The following is a 7,526-nucleotide window of genomic DNA, read 5'->3' on the forward strand; positions in this document are numbered from 1 at the left end:
AGTTCCATACATTTATATAAGGCTCATTGGTATTTGATATTAGTTTTTTTAACCTTCAGTACAGTATTTTATATCTCTACTAGGCCACTTATTGTCATAAATATATTTTTGATATGGCCTTTTGCATATATACCTTTATAAATATTTGAAATTGTTTGTGTACCCTCATAAATTTGCTATCTATATGTGTACCCTTATAAATTTGCTATCTACATACATACCCATGTAAATTATCTTTTTTCCATGTATACTATTATAAATATCTAAAATTGAATGCATATCCTTGTAAATTTGGTACTTACATTTATACCTATATAAATTGTTCATTTTAAATATATACTCTCACAAATTTACTATTTGTCAGTATATCCTTATAATTTTTTTTTTTTTGCACATCTACCTTTATTGAGTTAAGGGCATATACACATGTAAAAAGTTGTAATTTATAAGGGTGCACATGAAAAAACAAATAACTTATAAGGGTATACATGCAAGTAATGAATTTGTGAGGGTATAAACAAAATTTTAGATATTTATAATGGTATACGTATGAACATAATAATTAATGAGGGTATACATGTAAGTAATTGAGAGAAAACAAATAATTTATAAGGGTATACATGAAGTAATGAATTTGTGAGGGTATACACATAATTTTAGATATTTATAATGGTATACATACAAAAATAATAATTAATGAGGGTATACGTGCATTTAAGTAGCAAATTTATGAGGGTGTTAATGTAATTTTAGATATAAGGGTATATATGCAAAAAACCTTTTCAAAATCTATAGAACAACACTTATTAGTTCTAGGCAAGATCTCTATATCCTTATACAAGGTTCATTAATATTTGTTACAAATTTTAATATTTGTATATATGCAAGGTCTAGTAACATGTAGTGTAACATTTCATGGCTGCACGAGCATTCTTCATACTCATACATAACTTTTTTAGTATTTGTAAAGTGAGAAGTACTAATAGCAACATTACATAACTTTTAATAGTTGTACATGATCTATACATGCTTAAACAAAATTGGTTAGTATTATTTTATTGTACTATTATATTTTTTGGCCATACTAGGATTCGTTGTAATTCTATATGTATTGTTTCAACATTCATACAATAATAATTAATAGTACTGCATTGTTTCTAGTAGTTGTAAAAGGTATATACATGTTTGTACAATGTCAATTTAGTATATTATCACTAATTTTCTTAACCTTACTCTAGTATTTGGTGGTCGTACTAGGATCCCTTCTACAGGTGAATATATATTCCAATATTTATACAGTAATTACTGGTTCTTTGTGACTTTTAGTGGGAAGGGCAAGGTTGCATATTTACAAGAAAAATAAGGTTGCATTGTTAGCTGCAATAAGCAATTCTTTTTTTAAGATAAAATATATTGCTGGTTATATAGAGTGTACACACTTGTACTAGGATAGCTAGTTTAAAAATTTGTATTACAATTCTTTCTTTAAAATCCAACAGAACATAGATTTTGCATGATTTATATAATTAAGACTTTGACTAGAATGTTTGATTTTAAATTAAAATTTATTTAGTACTTCAGACATGAAAGATTGTGGCTTCAATGATAAGAGTAGAAAAATAGTAGTTTAGCATTTTGGTAGATTTTTCACTTGCATAATTGGCCATGAAGACCAACTTGAGGCATAGTTGGATAAGCAACCTTTTCTATTCGATGTTTTGAAAAAGAAATCTTGATTATTTATGATCTTCTAGTAGAATTTTAGATTTATTATCATGGATTATGATTATATTTTAGATTGATTATCATGGAATTATGATTAGATTTTAGATTTAGTCATTTAGAAGAATTTTGCCGTGGAATGTTTATTTTGTAGTTCTTTTAGGGGGGAGGGATAGGTTGCTTACTCTAGTTCATACATATAGAGAGATGTGTAAAATATTACATGGTTTGTTGGCAACCTTGATAGTCTTGAGGGCTAGGAATGGGATGGGGTACCCATAGTTTGAAAAGAGGTCAAAAAAACGGTATGTATGAACTAACGGTATGTATTTCTATATCCAATTTAGGCCGGATTTGGATACTGATTTCTTAGTCTAATTGAATCCAATTATAGATCCAAATATTATTATAGAAATTTGCTAGGATCCAAATATTATTATAGAAATTTGTTAGATACATATCTAGATTTAGATATACTTGATTTTTTTTCTAGATTTGAATCCGGATATCCATATAACAAGATGCCCAAAATATCTGAGTTAAAAAAACACCCAACCATCTAATTTATATGGATCATTCTTTTTACTTATTCAAAAACATTTAGGTCATTAAATAACTATTTCATGTATACTGTTATATTTCATATTTTAATCATTATTTGCTCTAACAATTTATTAGTAATCTTTGTATTATATTTTTACTTTACAAAATTTAAATTTTTAATATTTTAATAAAAATCTAGTTGATCTAGTAATTTGGACTCTTGACAAGATCGATGTCCAAATATGTAGGTTTAAAAACCATGTCTTAAATCTTTAATTATCTTATGTCGCATTTATTCTACAAAGTGAATTATGTTTCTATTATTTATGATTATATAATTAATATTAGTTTTCATTATTAAGTTATACTACAAATCTGATTTATATCCAAATAATATCTAACTTATATCTGTATTTGGATAGAAAAAAAAGTATATAACTATTATCTCACTAGTATCCATATCTACATAGGATAAATATAGATATGCTTAATATCTTATTTGTATTTGTGTCAACTTAGAAGAAACATGGATTCTAATTTTGATATTCATTTGATACCCGTATCTATTTTCATATTTTTTTAAAAAATATGGATACAGATATGGATATACCAGTATCCGATCTATTTTTAGCTCTAGTATTGGATAATTGGCTTCAAAGAATTAGAATATAGGTGGACCTTAAGTTTTATGGTCCACTTACGAATATTGTGTCGTTACCCTTGGTCTCCTCCATACCCTAATAATTGAAGGTTTAGTCCAATACTAACATAGTTTGCTTGACTAGTGGACATAAACAAACTGCACATTAGTCACTTAATCTAGTTCAGTCCAACATAGTAAAAACTAGTTCAATCCAATCTAGCAATAACTCCTTTGATTAGTTCTTGTATCTTAATCAACATAACAGGAATCAGAAGAAATTGATCAAAAATACAAATAAGAAAAGCTTCATTTAGTCCAAATTGATACACTTTTTGGCAAACAAAATGAATGTAAACACCAGACAAGCTATAAAAGAGCTTGGACGTCTACATCATAGGGGGAAGAAAAGAAAATGACAAACTTTATTTTGGATCATTACTTTAGATTTAGAGATATAAGTAACATATATTTGTAGAAAAATGTTCAAGGTCATCTATCACATCAATTCTCTATTCACCCAATAACCCAAGCTCAAATCATTGGGGACGCACCATGTAAGACTTAAATCCAAAGCCTCTACCTTGTAAGCAGTTGGCCTGTGTTTGACCATATGGGATGCCCCAATTTAAAATACTAATGATTAGAGTGCTGAAGAGCGTAAATGAAACCTTCCAGTATATTGTGGCCACCGATATCTTTTTCTTCCATGAATAACTCAAAATTGTTGCTCTTCCAAACAATTATTTTTGGAAACTATTCACAAAAAATTGTTTCTTTTCTACAAGAACAAACTATTTATAGTTATTTTATTGATATTATTTTATTTTTTTTCTGGATCAGATTTGTGAGAGAAACCCAAAGCCACCAGTTTGTAATTAGGCTGATTTTGGGTTACCTAGGAACTGATTAAATTTTAGGTGTGCTTGTGTGGGTTTACGGCTTGAGTCAAATTTTGTTAGTCAAACTTTGCCACCACAAATAGAACCAAAGATCTCACTTGATGCAACCTACCCCCAATGTACCACCACCATTCTCTGATTGCCACATAGGAGCAATGGATGGAGTGGTGAATAGAAGGATGATCCGTACTATTATATGAGTCATACATGTAAGATAAAATGTTAAGAGTATCTTGCTTCATTTTAAAAATGATAAAATGATTTCTTTTTCCATTTTAAAAAAGAAAGAGAGGGAGACTCACCGGTACTATAATTATCCAAGCTCAAACCCTTGAGGATGCTCTTCCATGAATAACTCACTCCTAAATTGGTGATCTTCCAAATAATTATTTGTGAAAATTATTTACAAAAAATATTTTTCTACAAAAAAAAGCAACCAATTTATATTTATTTCATTTTATTTTATTTTTCTTTCTAGGACTTAGAAGGATGCTATATACCATGCTTTGATGAGCATGTAGAAATAACTGATAAAAGCTAGGACTAAAAGTGGGGTAAACATGGGTTTGCAACTGGAGGACAATGGTACCCTCTTGATGGTTCTGCATGTGAGAGCATGGTGAATGCCATTTAATTATATTCTATCAACCATTTTCATCTACTCCTTTTGACATGCCTATAGCAATATTGACATTCCATAAATTTAGATTATAAGTAACAGGGAAATAGTGATAGGGACACTCCTTTTTGCGTGCCTAGATATACTTAGATTATTGATTACTAGAAAATGGAGTTGTCCACTCTCAGCTCTGCATGTCCTAATAGTAATCATTGATATGAAATAAATTTAGGTTTAGATCATTGGAAAATAGAGTTTTCCATATTGGAGATTGTGTGCATGCTTTCACTTTTAACATATTTAATTATTAGCCAAGAGTCACTAGGGCTACCAACTAAGCATGACAGCTTGGGCACATAATACTTGGTTCTTACAAGTTTGGAAGAAAAAGCTACATTAATATAATTATGCAAAAATATTTCTTCCCCAATTTAATTTGTTTGACATGATTACAATTTAATAACTTTGTTATAGATAAATAGAATGGGAATTAGATCTTACAGATATATACCCTTATCTGTCTTGTTGTATTTATCTAATTACATGGCCTTGTTTAGAAACTGATATGCCATTAAAAGTAAAATTAAAGACTTGAAGCATGAAAATTTTATATGTTTGTTTTACCTTTGCAGTGGCACCCTCAAAAATTTTGTATAAAAATATAACTCTCTATCTAATAGATCAAATGTTAAAATTTTGTCAAGGATATAAATACAAAATGATACTACCATGCTTTTACACTCAACATGCTAATTAAATAAGACTTGTCACTTAAAAATTTAACATGAGGTGTATTCTTGCAAAAATAATAGTGACTTTTGGAGGGTAAATATGTGATAAATCATACATATAAGGGTATATATGTGAAAAAGTCTGTAAATGATATGAGCACACTACTTGGTTAAGAATCAACTAGCTCAGGGAAATAAGGACAGCAAATGAGTATAGATGTAGGTTTTCTAATACAAATTATTGTAACTGATGTTAATGCTGGACTCACGTTTGAGTCTACTTAATTAGGTATTTAAGAAAAAGTTCAAGATCCAACTTGCATTTATTAGCAATTAGCACTGCCACTGTGGATGTTAACCTTTTTTTTTCTGTGTTTTATTACAGAGGCGGTGTAATTCTAATGCATTGGTAATGCCCGCATGGGGAATAAAAATGTGAACTAGAGCAACATGTGGTACACCTTTGTCAAATAGTAGTACCGTTGGATTGTGTTGCACCAGTGGAGCTGCAAGCCAAGTTATATAAATGTATAATAACTTGCGATACTCTTGTACGTGATTACTTTTAATTCTATAATAAAGGAGATAGCTGCACATTGCTCTTGTCATTATATTTTTTGTACATATATCTAAGATTCTTAGTAAACATACTATAACGCTATTGGCCTCTCCGTACATGTGTTGGGTTTTGAAGTCTTCAAAATTAGTAAGAAGGAGAGTTAGTATATCATGAACAAAAGATTGATCCTCCAAGGACCGGCTCACTTAGCCTCAGGATTGAGGCGACGGTGAGAGAGTTCAATTTTGATGATCAACTTCGGCATATCAATAAATATTGACATCTAAATGGCCTCTTGAACTAGTCATGCTTCCCAAAAAAGAAAATAATGAAGAGGCACCCTTCAAGCACTTGCAACAAAATCTAGAGTCTGTGCTGATCACAAAGCCTATTGCAAAATTACCATGGACCGGATCAAAAGAGCCCTCAGAATTGGCTAACCCACTCGGTCATTGTTAGGTATGATCATGCACCTGAATATGCTCCTTGAGTTAGTTAGATCTTTCCCTTCCTAACCATCCATCCATCCATACCCTAATTAATTTTGTTCGAATTGGTCCACAATCCACCTTATCCCATCTACAATTAATCAATTACATATTTAATTAAGCCTAATTGCATCTAATTGCATTAATTGTTTGTTTTCTTGTATTTTTTACCTCTAATATTCACATTTTCATTTAATTCCTCCCACCCTACTTCATCGTGAGCCAATTCACCCACTCTCTAGTCTAATTCCACCTCATTTCAAAGTGATCAATTTTGAGCCAAATTGAGCAAAATTCCAAGAAATTCCATCAATTCCACCAAAACTAGCTGACCAGTCCACTTGGTTTAGCTTGGTTCCATAACATCGATCCTATTCCTCTTAAATTACCCTTGATTCCACCTTTTATCTGCTTGCTGATTTAAGGTCCAAATAGACTTTGTTATGCTTCTTAAGTTAACTAATTTCCATACATGCAAGAGAAAACTAGACTTGAAGTGGTTCAATTTTGGGACTTCTTTTCCTTATTTTGAAATCTCATTAAATGAGCTCAGATTGGGATCAATTTGAACCTACCTCCCCTCAGAGCCTAGGTGTTCTAATTTAAATTTCACAATTTTTGGACATCTTTACTCCCTCCATTTAAAATCATTCCAAAAATCAATAAGTATCTATCCAAAATCATCAGAACATGGAAAATGGATGGGAGTATTAAATGGATCTGATTTTTCAGTCCCCATCTTTCCCTCCAAAAGCCAATTGGAGGGAATGAGTCCGAACCATCTGATCTAGGAGAGAGTATCTAAGATATCTAAAGACCCAAAATTGAATCCTTGATCCATTGTTCTCTTCATTATCCAATCAGACCATGCCACTTGGCACCATTTTAGCTCTTCTTTGAATTTAAAATTCCAAATTCCAGCAATCAATCCACCCTCTCTATCTATAAATAGGCTTCAAGAGAAGAGAGTTTGATTACTTTTTCATTCTATAAGTCCTCCATTTAGTTCTTATCTTCCTTAGTTCTTGTTTCTTCTAGCCCCCTCCTCTTTCCTTCTTGTTCTTCTCCAATCCTCTTAGATTTGGAGTTTAGGACCCCCCAACCCAAGGAGCAACCGCTATTTCAGATCTAGAGCAGGCCTAAAGCTAGGAGGAGCTTATGTTAGGGAAGAGCCCTTTAGAGGTCTCATCCAAGAAGGAGGAATCATGCAGGATCGTCTTCCGACACCACCAAAGAAGCTTTTTTGTTTCTCATTTATCTCTGTTTCTTGTTGCAATAGGGCTGCAAATGGGTCATTTAGACCATGGCATACTTGACCTCAA

At 31.3% G+C, this 7,526-nt stretch overlaps 1 protein-coding gene across 2 annotated transcripts in view; it reads left to right on the forward strand.

Moving 5' to 3' along the window:
- The window catches only part of LOC103714212 (NAD-dependent protein deacetylase HST1-like protein), an 11,498-nt gene extending 5,730 nt beyond the window's left edge, over positions 1–5,768 (forward strand). For both annotated transcript variants that reach the window (XM_008801394.5, XM_088712749.2), the window contains one exon: positions 5,543–5,768. The gene's annotated coding sequence lies outside the window, so the exon portion shown is untranslated. The remainder of the gene's footprint in view (positions 1–5,542) is intronic.
- The last annotated feature ends 1,758 nt before the right edge of the window (positions 5,769–7,526 follow it).

Source organism: Phoenix dactylifera, chromosome 16 (genome assembly GCF_051530095.1).
Source record: "Phoenix dactylifera cultivar Ajwa chromosome 16, Ajwa_hap1_PhDact_Kaust_v1.1, whole genome shotgun sequence".
NCBI classification, from domain to species: domain Eukaryota; kingdom Viridiplantae; phylum Streptophyta; class Magnoliopsida; order Arecales; family Arecaceae; genus Phoenix; species Phoenix dactylifera.